The following is a 15,442-nucleotide window of genomic DNA, read 5'->3' as shown; positions in this document are numbered from 1 at the left end:
AACTGTATGTGTGCTTCTTTATTACTCTTTTTCAACAGATTATTGATACAATTATTTCTCTGTAAATATGGACTCTGGTGCCCACTGTTATCCTGGAGGATGCAGAGACTGGCTCTCTACTTGGAGTTGGAGGTTTAGCTGAGAGCTTGTTCTGTTCCCTTCAAAAAGAAATAAAATCAGGGGCAGCTAAAGTAAAACCAAGAGGACCTTGATAGAATTACGTGACAAGCAAGGTAAACCTCTTTTTAACTCAGGACTAATTAAACATCTAAGATCATCCCAATGGCTCCCTATGGAGCATATCATGATGTATATTGGCTTTGTAGATACTTGGCAGTGGCGGAACTACCGGGGTCGCAGGGGTCGCGACTGGAGTTCTGCCAGTCAGGGGGGCCCAAGAGTTGCCGAGCGGTCGTTTTCAGCCTGACTGACAGAAATCCAGGATGCCTCCGCTCCCCGCCGCCGCTGCCGCAGCCGCCATCACTGCTGCCATCGCCGCTGCCTGCCTCAGCGCTGCCCAGAGTGCAGTGTTGGGAGCGTGAGGCGTTTGTCTCGGGTGCCGGCACTTCACGCTGAGCGCCGGCATATGACGTCATATGCCGGCGCTCAGCAGTGAAGCGCTGGCACCCGAGACAAACGCCTCACGCTCCCAACACAGGAGTTGACGGTAAGTGACCTACAAAGGGGGGGTAGGGAGGGAGTGGGTAGATCGTGAGAAGGGGAGGGGTAGGGAGGGAGTGGGTAGATCGTGAGAAGGGGGGTAGGGAGGCAGTGGGTAGATCATGAGAAGGGAGGGGTAGGGAGGGAGAGGGTAGATCGTGAGAAGGGGGGTAGGGAGGGAGAGGGTAGATCGTGAGAAGGGGGGTAGGGAGGGAGAGGGTAGATTGTGAGAAAGGGATAGATGGGTTGAGGGTGGGGGGGCCTTTAACAGTTTCTTGCACCGGGGCCCTGAGGTTTCTAGTTACGCCCCTGATACTTGGATAGGGTTTCCAGGAGTAAGCTTAAGGCTGGATGCCCCAGACCTTCACTCAAGAGGAAGGCCTGTCGGACTTCAGACGTAGACCTCAAGATCGTCCAGTCTATGAAGAACCCCTGCAAAGGGATTGATCATTCATTAAAAAGTTGCCAAGATCAGTTCTTAGATGTCCTCGGACCCATTACAAAAAATGTTGAGCTCTCTGAGCAGGCTTTATCTTCCACTTCAACTATAGATGTTGCAATCATTAAGGGCTGGACCCAACAAGTCAGACGAGAGTGGAGTTAGTTTTTATATGTCCTTTTTGGCTGATCCAGCCATCAATTTTCCTCGGATTCCCCTCATTCCCAACATTAATTCGGGATCCTCAAGATAGCCTCCACTTAGACTTTTCTCTTAGGATAATATGACTGTATGCGTTTTTTGCAAGAAATTCTTATAACCTGGCAAGCACTAAGTGGATATATTGGGTAAGTTGTTATATAACATATTGTATAAATACTAAAATTTTACACTTTAGCAATGTTGAAAATGGCCACAGATCAGCATCACAAATTAAAAAATGTCACGTTTGTATGGTAATGTCTCTACTGGTTCATTCTTCATGCACACATCATTAGGGGGATACTGCTGTTTCTATTCAGTGGTTCATGACACAAAATAAGTCATATTTGAATTCATACAAAATGAAAATAGTGTGTGTCAAAAATTGTCAAATAGTGTGTAATCATTTGCTGTGTGGAACTTCAATTCACATAATACTTACCTAGGTATAGGCACTCTTCTTATCTTTGACCATGCTCAGCTAATATTGTAGGAGTTCGTCTTCTGTAATATCCAGAAATCTCATGTTGCTTACTGATGTTGTAGAATGGTTCTTGGTAAACCAAGATTTGAAACAATGTTTATTAAATTAAAAAAAACGTCAAATCAGTGTTTGGTTTATGTCCCAGGTGCCCTGAAGCAAAACAATTCTTCAGTACCTCTTAAAGCCAAAGTAAAAAGAGGGTTCATATTGACCCTAAGGCCTTGGGCCTCAACCCTTTGGCACACTAGCAAGGTGTAACTTGGTTAACTCTTTCCCAGACTAGTTTAATAAAAATCCATTGCATTAAATAAGAACCATCATAAGAGTCCATAGTAGCAAATAGAACAATAGCTATATTTAAGTAATATATTAAAAATGTATTTTTTTCTCATTCAAACCCAATCCTGGGGCCCAAGTTAGGCAATTTGCTCTTGATGTGCTTTTGCTTTGCATTCTAATATGTTGTTGTTTATCACTCATACAGCCTTCATCACAATAAATTAATCACTGTCCTATATTCTGTTAATTTCCAATTGTCCATCATATATATTTATATTTAGAGCTACATATCTTTAACCAAAATGTTAGTTCAGTAATGCTATATAGTTCTACCCATATATATATATATATACACATATTACCAACTGTTCATCTTAAGCTACAATAAGCTGTATACCTTAACCAATACAGATGGTTTCTTTCATTTTGCACATTTTGAGCAAAAGTGCTTTGAATTTTTTGTGATGTTCTGCACTTTTGTTTAACTAAATTGTTTTACTTTTTAAAGTCTGCAGAAGTTCCAAATAGGGCCTTTGTTTCAATTTCTGTATCTTCATGGCTCTCTCTTTGTGAAGCCCTCTAGGTCAGCTTGAGGCATAAGTCACAGCTGAGCTATCTTCTAGCTATCGATGTGGTTTAGCTTTCATGTGATTGACCCACCTGTCAACCAGAAGTCTGAGTTAACAAAATTCAGCAGTTTGCTGGCAGCTATCTTGCATCCACGCTGTTGTGACGCTAAGATGGTCCATGACAGCTGTCCAAGGTACTGCATATTCTAAAGTGCTAAAATACCTGGTATATATTTATGTGTTAATACACCATTCAACAAAACCGGCATTAAACGGAAAGTCTAACGTCCCATACAGGTCCCACACAAATGCCTTTATCCCAGTGCTTATTTTAACTAACTCTTACTTTCTGCCTTCTGTGTGTCTCACTACATTTTTTGCCCTGCCTTTGTTGTTTCTGATACCTTGCATCCTGACCATTGGCACATGTTGTTCTTCAACTACTGGTATCCTGACCTTGGCTTGTCTGACGGTATGCTACATTATCCCATGCACTTTGGTGCCAACTTATATATTCTCTAACTCAGCATTCTAATTCAAGTAATCAACACTGTCTCCATCCATGACACTCTTACTTTTTTCTTAATTGATTCTAAGGAAATTAATAAGAGACATTCAGGGTTATTAGACAGCATGTTGGTAAAAAATGCAGCAGGTAAATTGAGTTGAAGTTAGTTATAAAAAGCAAGCAACACACATATTCATTAACCCATGAATTTGCATAGCAACTTACACAACTAACATAAAAAGCTGCATGCAAGTACATGCGAGTGATGCAACATTTTGCGAGTGGCAGGTGAGGTGATGAGAGTGGAATGATGACTTATATGTCCTCATCTTCAGAGGAAAAAAATATCCAAAATGATACAATAAAATAATAAATAATACCATAATTCTCCCAAACACCTTGTTAAGCATGGGACTGACAAGTATCCCCATTCCCTCACCCTGGGTTGGGTAGAAAGCGATATAATTAGCCACCAGGGAGCACAGAGCCCACCTATGTCATCCCCATAGGTAAATCTGAGGTTTAAAACATAGATAATCCTATGGGTGTACATATAACTCCCAACCTTCCCCTTTTCCATTCCTAGAGCTATGAGGGGGTAAATAAGTGATCATAACCTTAAGGGGAATATACCGTATTGGCCCGAATATAGGCCGCACTTTTTCCCCCCACTTTAAGTCTTTAAAGTGGGGGTGCGGCCTATATTCGGGGTCTAGCGCCCGACGCCCGGGACATGCAGTCCCGGGCGAAGGGCAGGCAGCGGGGTTAGGAAACAGATCCCCCGCAGCGGTGCAGGGGACCTGTATCCTACTGTCTGACACGCTCAGACAGCCTCCCGTGCCAGCACTTCCCACGGGAGGTTGTCTAAGCGCGATGCGCCGTTGCCGGTGAACGTGCGCACAATGCATTCTACCCCCCCCGACTTACCAGGGCAGACTCCCGGGTGTCTTGCAGGGCCGGCGGAAGACATCTACGCAATACGCGTATACAACTTCCGGTGCCGGCACTTGCGCTGAGTGCCGGTACCGGGAGTTGTATACACGATGTGCATAGATGTCCCCCTCCGGCCCCGTAAGACACCCGGGAGTCTGCTCTGGTAAGTCGGGGGGGGGGGAGGACAGAGTGGCAGCATATCTCGAGGGGGGGGAGGACAGAGTGGCAGCGTATCTCGAAGGGGGGGAGGACAGAGTGGCAGCGTATCTCGAAGGGGGGGAGGACAGAGTGGCAGCGTATCTCGAAGGGGGGAGGACAGAGTGGCAGCATATCTCGGGGAGGGGGAGAGGACAGAGTGGCAGCATATCTCGGGGAGGGGGAGAGGACAGAGTGGCAGCGTATCTCGGGGAGGGGGAGAGGACAGAGTGGCAGCGTATCTCGGAGGGGGAGAACAGAGTGGCAGCATATCTCGGGGGGGGAGAGGACAGAGTGGCAGCATGTTTTTTGGTGCTTTTTTTAAAGAAAAAAACTTTTTCTTTAAAAAAGCACCAAACTTTTAGGGTGCGGCCTATATACGGGGGCGGCCTATATCCGAGCCAATACAGTAGTTTATCTATGTCACAGGAGCATCTGAGGGAGGATTGTAGGGGTCTGCTAGGTAGGCACCTTCCCTATTGGTCGCTACAGCCACACCCCCGGAAATCCATATATGGTAGGGAGAGTAGCTCCCCTTTTGATTGGTCCCTAAGTTAATGGGACTTGGGCCACACCTGACCACACCCCCTACACTGTGATTGGTTGCTCCCTGTTCTAGCGCTCTCCTGATTGGTGCCAGTTAAAGTGTTTAAGCTAATGTAATTATGTATTGTTCTTTTCAAGATGGTCTCAGGTATAAAGTTGGTGTTTGGTGTACAATAAAGGAGATTCTTACTTGTTCAAGCCTAAGACCGTGTCTGTGTCTGTGATTTAGGGACAAGGGACACTTCATCGTGGAGTGTAACTACTTGGTTACAGGAAGTCTGGAGTATACCGAGGGGACCATAGGAGATCTCTGGAACTATTGACGGCAGAGACCATCCGTCTTCACAGGGTCCGTCACAATCTATGTCTCCCAAACCACAGGCCCTACCACTTGGAATGGGTGGCGTTAAAAACCATTTAACCCTTTGAGGAGTCACCATGCCTCCCCTCTGTCTGTCTCTAGCGCTGTGTGAAAAAAGGGGTTAAGAGAATTAAATAGAAATGCAAACATCTATCCAATGAACCATTTGCAATAGGTGCAACGTAAAAAAAAGATAGCTAACAAAACCAGTTAAACCTAGAGGTTGATGCGACTTATGATTGTAATTTTTTTGTTCTGTTATATCCCACAGGATAGGAGATAAAGGTAGAGGAGCATGCCTCCCCAACTGGTTAAACCATTTTAGCTGTTCAATTCGACCGGGAATGGGATGGAGGGTAAGAGAGACGCTCAGATCCAACTCATGCAATCTTGTAGTTTCTGCCAACCCGCATTTGTATTCTAGTGAATAGACTATAATTATTTAAGTATACTTCTTTCCTAAAAGGTTGGTTCTTGTTGCATTCATCAACCTCTTTACTTACTCACCAAGTTATGTATTCCTTTTTGGTACCCTAGAGTACTCACCAAGTTATACCGTATTTGCTCGATTATAAGACAAGGTTTTTTTCAGAGCAAATGCTCTGAAAAATACCCCTCGTCTTCTAATCGGGGTCGTCTTCTAATCAGACCTCAAATAGAGGTCTGATTAGGAGACTAAGATCCAGATCCCCCGCACCGCTGCAGGGGACCTGGATCCTCCTGTCTCACCCCCCCTCCCCCATCATACACACACTTACCGGTGCTTCCTGCTGTGTTGCCGGGGCAGCGGGTTGACGTCTACGCGATCCGCGTAGAAAACGTCCGCTGCAGCCGGAAGGAGGTGTGGCTAGCAGCGGGGGTTGTCTGCATCCGTCGCGTAGACCTTCCCTGACTTTTAGAGATCAGAGCTCCCCGCACCGGTGCCGCACCAGTGCGGGGAACTCTGATCTCTGACAGCCGGGGAAAGTATACGCGACGGACGCATACAAACCCCCGCTGCCAACTCCACCTCCTTCCGGCTGCAGCGGAAGGCGACGTCAACCCGCTGCCCCGGCTGGAAGCACCGGTAAGAAAGGGCTGAGAGGGGAGAGAGGGGGGTGAGAGAGAGAGAGCGTGTGTGTGTGTGTTAGTTAAATGGGGGTATAGGGTGTGTGTGTGTGTTAAATGGGGACATAGGGCTTTTTTGGAGTGGCGTTAAGGGGGCATTTAATAGAGCACTCTGCCTACTGAAATGCCTTATACCTCCCTATATGGCACTCTGCCCCATAATATGCCTTTTAACCCCCTAAATGCCAGAGTGGCATATAGGGGTATAAGGCATTTCTGGAGGCAGAGTGCTCTATACAATGCCTTTTAACTCCCTTAATGCCACTCTGCCTCCTGAAATGCCTTATACCTCCCTATATGCCACTCTTCCCCATAATATGCATTTTAACCCCCTAAATGCCAGAATGGGATATAGGGGTATAAGGCATTTCTGGAGGCAGAGTGGCACATAGGGGGTCAAGAGGCATACCATGGGGCACAGTGGCATATAGAGGGTTAAAAGGCATATCATGGGCCACAGTGCCATATTGGAGTGGCAAGCCTGGGGGCAGATGTGCGTAACTGGGGGACAGGTTGGAAAATACAAGAAATAAAAACAAAAAAAATATTTTTCCCAATCATAGCTTTTATTTAAAAAAATAGTTTACATGAATTAACATCTACTGGTAAAACTTTTTTCCTTTAGGGTCGTCTTATATTCAGGCTTTTTCTTTTTTCCTAAGTTAATATTCAGATTTTGGGGGGTCGTCTTATAATCAGGGTCGTCTTATAATCGAGCAAATACGGTATATTCCGTTTTGATACACTATTCCTATAGATTATGCAACCACACCTTTATTTTAGGAAGGCACACAAGTATATGCTTTAAAGCACAACACAATGTCACTATAGTTTTTAGCAGGGATTTAATTTTGAGGTTTATGCCTGGTGGCAAGCATAATCTCTATATTTTATTCCCTTATTTGAAACATTAGATTACATTGAGGCTCAGGGGAAAGTTGCAGCATGATGTAATTAGTTTCTTAATAGGGCTGATTACGCTGTAGGTCAGTGAGAGTATCCCTTGCCTATATGTTATTCAGGAGTCACTGCCTTTTGTTATACTAGATTACTTTGTGGATCAGGAGGGATCTAGGCAACCTTATTAAATGTTGACAATTGAAGTAACTAAATGTAGGTTTAGCCTTCTCCACAAAAAATGTAGTAAAAATACCTGTAATGAATTGTTGATACAATACCAGCATTATCCACTCTTTCAGTCCTTTCTCAAACAATGAGAAAAGGCAGTTGGCATTACACTGTCACGTCACTGAGATCCATTACCGTCAGACAGGCAGATGCTAGCCAGTGCGAGGTTACTATGTGGCGTGCACTTACCCGACAGACGCCTGCTACGCGATCCTGTGGAGAAACCAGGTAACCTATGAGGCGCAGGCTGTGCACCAGGGGACGAGGGAAATTAGGCACCAATTTAAAAAAATATACAGAGGTATCCTTGTGTGGTCCTGCTATTTGTGGTTACTATTCCAGTTCTTGAAGTTTTGATTTGATGCCTGGCTTATCTGACTACTCTCTGCCTTATGATTTTGTAACCTTGCTGACCATACCTGGCTAGCCTGACTACTCGCTCTGTGTACTGATCTTGGCTTTGTCCAAATACCCGTTTAGTGTACCGAACCCAGCACTGGCTAACTACCTGCTCTGCACACCTGGCATCCTGTGGAACTTGTTTTGACATTTACCTATATAGGTATCTGGCAACTCAATGGCAACTATACAATAGAGTACCTTACTGTATCATCAAAGTACTCCAGCAGTGAGTGCTTATGACATACACTACCTGTCTTAGCTAAAAATGTGTGGAGTTTGCTTGGATATTAACAAATGCTGATTGTTCCCTCTCTGAGCCAGAGCCGGGTATTCTTGATAATAACTGATTGATAGCATAATTGACCAATCATGAATCACCCATTTAGATGGATGATGTCACTGCTATGACAGTTGACAAAAAATATAACCGGTAGTGTATTTAGGCTGATTTATACTATCCCAGTCATCCCCATAACTCACCTCTGTGCTATCATCCTATCTGTTGATCTCCAGTCATATCATGTGCTCCATCTATTATGGATCGTGCAGGGCAAGTTTTGTGAAGTTCCTTGGACATTCTGTCCAAAACATGCCACTGTATCTAACCAATTACAAATGTAGCTGCCCTCTCCACTGATTGTTTGCATGGACCTTTCATTCAGATTCATAATGCCACTGTATTATTGGTTGATGGGCTAAGCATATTGCAATATATATATATATATATATATATATATATTTCAGAAGACATCTCTTGTAGCAGGGCTCCACTGTTCTGATATTTGTCTAATTGACTAATGGTGCATTTACCAGCATGATTTGAGATGAAAGTGCGAGTTATATTTTTGGTTGTATAAACATGCACTCTAAAGGTCAGGTACAAAATCACTCATAATTGTTTTCAATTATATGTCAATTTTTATCTTCTCTGTAACATTTTGGACTACAGAGAAAAAGTAAATGGAATATTCATTGTAGCTATCACATATTTCTGCTAATTAAAATACAGGTGGTTAGGTTTGCAAAAAAAAAGCTTTGTTCTTTTTATTCATTTTTGCATTGATTGGAAATAACACAAAAGCCAACCAGATCTTCTCAGTAACATAGAGCATTAATGTGTTCTAATCAAAGAAAAAGTTAACTTCCTCTTTGAAAATCATTTAATTTGTGGAACTTTACAATTGAAACATTTCTAAACTGTACATTAATAATTACTGTGCTAACTCTTTTGAAACCGAGCAAAATGATATCAGCCAAAGCGTGACTAAATCTGACATCTTTGTTCACTAATGCCTCTTGAAATGTCTGTGACTTATTAGGTTATAGGGACATAACATCTATTCTAAAACTTGTGAGAATCTGAAATAATGTATCCCTTGTGCAAAGAGCTATTCAAAGAGTTGTATAAATACACTATAGATAGTTAAAACTTGCAAGGGAAAGCTTTAGAATGGTTCTTCCATCTCTACATAAATAGCATATTTATGATTTATTTATATATTTATTTTGCCTATTGTTGATAATAATAATAATATTAAACCATTAGTAATAATAAACCAGTAAGATGATGGCAAGTAAAAAAAAAAAAGCAAACAGTTTTTAAGACCCCCTACCTGCTAGTCATTTTTAAATGCGCTTTGATAAACAACCTATTTAGAACTTGTCCAGGCATTGAAGAGAATATTGTAGCTATACATTTTTTAACCTCAGGACTGATTTCATTTGTATGGAATAGAATTTTCAGTACTAAACATGTAGTTCAAGCAGCGTATTTGTGCAGATTTTTTTGTGATTAGGAGGCCTTCCAAAAAAAAAGCGTGTATCACATGTAAACTATTAAAAAATGCTTGGTGGCATTGTAATAGGCTGCACCCCCCATCCTACTATGTCTAATCAGTTTTTTTATTTTTTATTTCTTATACATCAAGGTAACTGTTGAAGAGAGAGTCAATGTGATAGTAAATGTTTAGTTTATAATATGATGTTAATTAGGTTGTTATTTATGGCCTTAAAAAAAATCAGCCTGGCAGGAAAAATAATAATTAGGAGTAAACTCTATTTAAAATTAGCTTGGGTTTTGAGGAAACCTAGGTACGCAATTTTCCACAGAAAAAACCATATGGCTTAGCTAAGGGGAAAGTACAAAAAAAGTAATAAAAATAACACTGGATTCTATGTGGCCAGTCAAATATGCTACTAATTTGTAATGTAAAAGCCTCCCTGTGGTTTGGTTTATACATTCCCTCCCTATAGCTTCCTTTACATATACAGTATATATACTCATAGTATAATATATGTAGTAAAAAGAGTGGGCATTCTAATACAACATAGTGGTAAATGAAATTTAATGACATGTTCTTTCCCCTCCATTGTTCAATAAGATTTGTAAGAAGACAAGTTTTTAGGGGTTTTTTTGGCTCAAGTTCTTCAAGATGTAGAAGAAAACCCAAGATAATAATATCAATATTAACTTCCTGCATATACCAGCTTAAATGCATAGAAGACTATTGCTAAGCATCTCCAGGGCAAGTCCAGTTGAATGGGGCAATAACAAGCAGAAACAGAGAGGTGGGTTTGCCACTTTACAGATCTCTTTGACTAGACCTCACCTAGAGAAATGTGCACAGTTCTAGAAACCCCATCTCCAGAAGAATATTGACGCAATGGAGAAAGTTCACAGGAGGGCTATCAAAATAGCAGGATAAAAATTTAGATGTAATATGTTACATATACAGAAAGTTTTACTATACCGAGAAAGTGGTATATACTTTAAATTGCCTCCCATCAGAAGCTATAGAGGCTAATACAGTGAGGGAATTTAAACATGTATGGGGCAGGCATAATGCTATCCTTAATCTAAGGTAACATGTAGGGCTGAGTCTTTAAGACAGGAACAATTGGCAGACTAGACGGGCCGAATGGTTCTTATCTGCTGTCAGATACTATGTTTCTATGATGCCCCAAAACTTTTTAACACTACTTGGATTTTTATTATTGAATATTTAAAGAATATTTCTGTGTTCAAACTTATCAGACATAGCATACATTATCTGAACTTACACAGTACTAGAGTGGGATTTAAAATCACCTGCTGAATACACACTACACTTTTATATCACACGTAAACACTTTTGCCGTGTGCACATGTGTAAGCTGCAGGCGGTCACGTGCTTAAAGAAAGTGTTGGTTAATTGGACGCGCAAGCCCTGTGTGCACAATGCAATGTTCGGCCTCAACTGGTTTGGTTACTGCTGTAAGACATACAGTAAAAGTGAAACTAATGCAAGAAAAATGCTCAAGCTTTAAAGTCTTGAAAGCATTAAATCAATAAAAAAACACAACACAATACAATATAGTATAAAAGTACATTTAAATGTTTTGTACATTGTACAATATATAGGCGGGTCTCATCACTCATTGTCTCATCTATCTATCTATCTATCTATCTATCTATCTATCTATCTATCTATCTATCCTGACTATGAGCCAGATGATCATATGTACAAACACAATATGCAGTCCTTTCACACGATTTGTATTTTATAAGCTCAACTTGAGGTCATAGCTCCATCTACACGCTACACGAAATTGCACAGCATGCCTCTGCCGTATTGTGCGGAGCAGCTGTTAAAGGTTCGGTACAGGGCCTACATACAAAAGACAGATCAGAGATTAACCAACACGCAGCTCTTTAACCCTTCCACCCTGTTGGTAATGCTTACATTCAATAAAACATTTTAAATGCTTTTGACATGTTCACCTGGTATCGGCTGACAACACTAACAACAACAAATAGCAGAGCCAGTCTGCAGATAAAATCTCTTCTGCTTGCCTTTTTATGTTAAGCATGTTAACACAACTAATTCATTAAATATTTGCAATTATTTGGAATATAGGACACAATTTCAATTTATGGCACTGACCCCCCCCCCAAAAAAAAGAAATTCTAATATTATAGAAAAATGAAAAAGTAATGTCAGAATGTTTTGTAGGGGAAATATATAGATCTACTTTAAATGCAACCCTCATACTTGGATTCTCTAAGCCTTACATGGTTTTGTAATGCCTTGTTGAATAACTTAATATGCTTTGGAGTTGTTCGGGGTAGCTTTGGTAACATGCACACATAACTAAGTGTTATCAATATAAGCATTTCATCTTAATACAGATTTACTCTTAATTTATTTTAAAATAGTGTTTTTTTAAACTATAGAGAAACAAAAAATGAGTTTCGGAGACATGCTATTTCAGAGACATTTGACTATATCCATTTATTTTCTGTTTATCGTTTTAGTTCTAAAATCACCATTCAGGTCATTGTAAAACTGGCTAATACTATTAATAAAGTCATTTAAAATATACCACTACAAACCTGTTTGCACAATAACTATGGTTGCTCAAGCAGAATTACATATCTGTAACTAAGCATTTTAATAGACATGCCACTTATTATTTACCTATAATTAACTAATTATATAATGATATACTGCTCTCTAGTTCCCTGCTTGTCTAGGCTCCAGACTGAAACTTGGTTATCCTCCCTTGACACTGTTTTTCCTTCTACTCTCATTTATGGTGGCTCACATCTCACTCACACTTTCGTGCCTGATAAAGGACTCCTACTCCCCAAATTGCAATTTTCCACCAAATTCTCCTGCTTTGTTTCCTCTCTCCCTGCTTTGAGGCTCATGCCCCCTGGTTATTGAATCCATTATCTCGACACATTGGTGACATATACAATTCACCCGGCCCTCCAAATATCTTTTTTTTATCACCTCTAGGCATGGCTTCCACACTTCTCATCCCTGGTGCCTTCAATATCCCCAATGACACCCTGATTGCTCAAAAATCCTCTCTATTAACTTATCCTTTGGTCACACATAGTCTATTAACTCCCATACTCATGAAGGTGGACACAGTCTTGACATAAGTTTTTTTCTAGGCTATGTATGGTCTATAGTTTCTCTAGTGCCCTTTCCAACCATTCTGATCTCCACCTGTAATCCTTCTCTCTTTTCCTTTGAAAAGAATACAAAGGTCAGTGCTTTTCTGGAGCCAGTGTCTATCATTGGGAGATCCTTGAGAAGCTTCACAGAATAAGGCACTGGTATATAATTCTACCAATGATGCTAAGGATTTTTAAAATAGAACCAGTCTGTACATTATGGTCATACCTGCGAACTCTCCAGGTTTGACCGCGTCTCCCAAATCCTCTGGGTCATGGGAGAGGGGTCTTGAAATGCCCACTTCTCACCCATTTCCCCATTAAAATGGGGGTAACATCAGCAGGGCCGCCCATTGACGTCAGTGGGCAGTACTGTGCGCATCCCGCAAGAGTAGGCTCAGAGCCCAGAAGTTCCCAGGTATTTATTATGGTGGGAAGAAGAAACTTGCCCCCCCCCCCAAAAAAAAACAAACACTAAGAATTTTGGGCACATTCTGTGATAGAAGAGAAAACAAATAGACAAAAGTGACACATGTTCTGGTAGGCTTTATTATTGAAACACAACTACATTTTACAAGTAGTCTTAGACATGTTTATTATATATGTATATATAAAGTCCTTTTTGTTAAAAAGCCCAGCATCAACTTTTCAGAAATGTTCTCATCAAGTTACCATATCTTCAGACTGTTCAGCGTTTACAATAGAAGCCAGTGGTGCTCAAAACTGTTTTTGCATCTTACTGCACACATATGAACCTATTTTATGCAAATAGCCCTGTAAGGCTCTGTGAACAAGAGAAATTTTAAATGGCAGATGTGGGAAAGAATTTGAAGTAGATGCTGTCAGTCTACTTGTGAGCACTATCTCAAGCGTCATCACCCATCGATATTATTTCCTTACAAATAATGACGTGTTTAATATAAAATAGTACATTTGCTCTCCCGTAACTGAAAGTACCAAAATCCCATGTGTTTACAGAACAAAAAAAAAACACTGAAAAAATGGAAAAGAGAAACACCCTATATATTGTCTGGGGTGCCTGTTTGTTTTATTGAGCACAGCACATTCCTGTTGGGTTTAGCAAGCCCAGAGCTAGCCTCCCTAAACCTATTCTCACTACATTCCCTGTTGTGGCTAACCAAGCTCTGTTTCCTAGATAACTGCTTCGCCCCGTATCCACCATAAGCAGCACACAAGTACAAGTAGGCAACCAGCTCACAGTTGTTACAGCAATAGAGCCCCTGAAGCACCTGCTCCAGAAGTGCATACAATTGGCATTCCCCAACATGCTACCACCAGTGTAATACGTTTAAACAAGGTTATTTCCCCTCCTTCCTGCCTATTAACTTCTTCCTGTCAATTACTCCTCACTTACCAGTTTCACTTGGAAGTCTGCACTTAGAAGGTTCACCAAGGCTCAAGATGACCAGGCCGTTTCAGCTTTGCAGTTTCACATAATGGAATGAGTTAATGGTTAAGGATACCTATGCAATTCAGTTAAAGGCTGGATACCAACACTAAGATGGGTATTGGGGAAAGCAAAGCTAAAATTTAAAATATGAATTTTCAAACTAAATATAAAGCATAAATAAAACATGTATTACCATTGTACAAAAATAACCAACCTAATAGAAAAATTCCACATTCCTTTCTGAGTTTCAAGTATAATATATACTAAGATGCACCAATTTTTTAAAAGCAGCATTTATGGTGGAAAAAATACATTTCTTTTATGGTAAAATTAAAAAATGTATTTTTCTAAAAAAAAAAAACAAACAGATTCAAACATATAAATATATACACACTTTTGAATATGCTGACTCAAAATTCTGAATATAGTATGCAAATGCTTCTAAATACTGACGTATCATCTTGGTTTAAAAGCTTTAATTGTTGAGGTTACGCAGGGCACCAATTGCCACTGTGCATACTCTTTATGCACGACCCAAAACCACAGTGATGTTTAGCCAGACCACCATTTCCTGAAATCCAGTCTGAATAAAAAAACCTTTTGTGACCCTAGACTGCAAGCAACAAAACAAAAATGTTTTGGACACATTTTTCTTAGAACAGTTTATAGCAGTTAACTTAAGGTTTTCCATTGATCTACATTCATATATAAGATACACACATAGGAAAAAAAAATCTCGATTATAATTTTGGTACCTTATTAGAGTACATCATTTTGAGGTTTCAAAACAAAACATAGATAGCAGATGTTTATGATTTTATTTAGAGGAAAAATATATTGTTGCCATGTGAAATACTCATATTTACATTTAAAGTAAAACGTAGAAAAGTAAAATCTCTAATTTTACACTTAAATGAACATGGTAAACCTATATAATTATGTTTACAGATTAAATTAAGCAATGTGTTACATGTATTAGAAACCAGCTTTGTATTTATTTCATATGATTATCCACTTCAACTTCCTGTTTGAGATCTGTCTCATTATCCATCTCCATTGGTACTTTAAGAATGATCATTCTCATATAACTTTGTTCAAGAGTAACTTTCTTTTTTTAATTTCAAGTACAGTATAAGGACTGAGGTTGTGCTGCATCACACTAAAACTAAGGTTTTAAATAGGCTAGGTTTTAAGGTTTTAGGAAGGCTGTTTTTTCTAAGATGGAAAGATATGTAGGTGAGCCTTTGATGGTCTGGACATCTCTAGATGGAGTC

Source organism: Spea bombifrons, chromosome 2 (assembly GCF_027358695.1).
Source record: "Spea bombifrons isolate aSpeBom1 chromosome 2, aSpeBom1.2.pri, whole genome shotgun sequence".
Lineage (NCBI taxonomy): Eukaryota > Metazoa > Chordata > Amphibia > Anura > Pelobatidae > Spea > Spea bombifrons.
This window is presented reverse-complemented; position numbering follows the sequence as displayed.